The sequence below is a fragment of the Aplysia californica genome, unplaced genomic scaffold (genome assembly GCF_000002075.1).
Source record: "Aplysia californica isolate F4 #8 unplaced genomic scaffold, AplCal3.0 scaffold00105, whole genome shotgun sequence".
Lineage (NCBI taxonomy): Eukaryota > Metazoa > Mollusca > Gastropoda > Aplysiida > Aplysiidae > Aplysia > Aplysia californica.
The window spans coordinates 839769-841325 of record NW_004797375.1 but is presented as its reverse complement, the minus strand read 5'-3'; the positions used below and the strand labels follow the sequence as shown (position 1 = coordinate 841325).

General features: G+C 40.5%; 1 protein-coding gene across 1 annotated transcript in view; it reads left to right on the top strand.

Annotated features, from left to right (window-relative positions):
- Window positions 1-576: 576 nt before the first annotated feature.
- Window positions 577-1557, top strand: part of LOC100533322 (choline acetyltransferase) — a gene marked incomplete at its 5' end in the record, with an annotated part of 100322 nt that continues 99341 nt past the window's right edge. The window contains 1 exon segment of the mRNA NM_001204619.1: window positions 577-591.

Here is a 1557-nt window from a genome sequence, read left to right as displayed (position 1 = left end):
AAAAAGAAAAAAAAGAAGAAAAAAGAGAGAAAAAAACCCCCTAGTGGTTTACAACATAACGATTCTCATTTCTTTCCTCATTGTGATGGTTCTCTAACGGAAAGACATTGTGGGAGGTTGGCAGGTTGCTTTGGTGCGGTTTGCTCTTTCTTCCCTATCAGCATCTATCGTGCTTATCTCTCCTCCTTTTTATGTTTATTTCTCTCTGGTAACACTTCTAATCTTCGGCAATTGTATGGCTTGATGTTGTGATGCAAGTGCCGTAAAACTCTCACTAAAATGAACGGAAAGGCTTTTAGCGAAAATACGGGACAATTTTCCTCCTTAAGTCTCATAACCACGTGGTTGTCGGGGAAGCGGATGGCCCTGGCACCTCGCCCCCAAGCGGCGAAACAGCAGCCCGCCTTCCGACCGGCACTGCCAACAACTTACTCATGATAATCACATGGATCGATACTTAAATGTGATTGGCCGAGCCGTCTGGCTGCGAACATGGCGGACAGGACTGGGAAAAATGACCAGCCTATGCGGAATGGAATCAACAACAGGAGCTCTCTTCCGCGACCCCATCAAAATGGCACGAGGGGGAAAGTATGTTTATGTATGTTTTCTTCTATTTTTCTTTGTCTTTCTTTTTCGTTCTATGACGAATGCCAAGTCGTGGGCGCTATAGTTATTGATTTTATTTATCCGATTGGTAAAAATGCCTTTTGTTCAAAATCACACTGGAAAACTCGGACAACCTGTCTATTTGACTCACGAAAAGTTTCTAATTGTTATTATTTCATAAGTTAGTAATAAAAGAATAAAACAAATCAAACGATTTATAAACGATCGAGAGACGTCACATAATAATAACACTAAGTAAACAAAAACAAAGCTAAAATGCTTTGTGCGTACATTATTTTTAAAAGTTATTAGTGAACGCGTTATGTCACTAAAGCTGCCCCACCGAGCATCACATAACTGCGTTAAGAAAGGATTGTGAATGCGTTTAGGTAAAAAGTTTGCTTGTGTGTTGTGGTTTATGCACCTTGCAGGAGACTGTTGTGAACACTGACATCCTCAACCGTAAGTAGATGATGTGAACGCTATAATATTTCTTCTTACTGTCCTTGTCAATGATGCTGAAGAAACTTGATGGTAAACTTTCAGCAGACCTACTTCCAGAAACGCCCACTTTACTCTTTTTAGAACATCGAATTTCATTTTACGACCCCCACCCCTACTCCCAGAATATAATATTTATTAGTGTTTTTATATAGGGTAATGACGAGTCCGTGTGTTTACAATGGTTATAATGTACGAGTGTGCCCATATATTTTTGAGTGTGAAGGAGAGAAAGAGCGGTTAAGTGTACTTAGGTGTGTATGTGTGCGTTTGTGTGTGTGTGTATGTGTGTGTGTGTGTGTGTGTGTGTGTGTGTGTGTGAGTGTGTGTGTGTGTGTATGTGTGTTTGTGCGTCTGTGTGTGCCTATCTTTGTGTTTAGGTAAGAGGGAAATAGGAACAAAAAAGACAGAGAAAGAGAGGGAAAGAGAAGAGAAGAGAAGAGAATA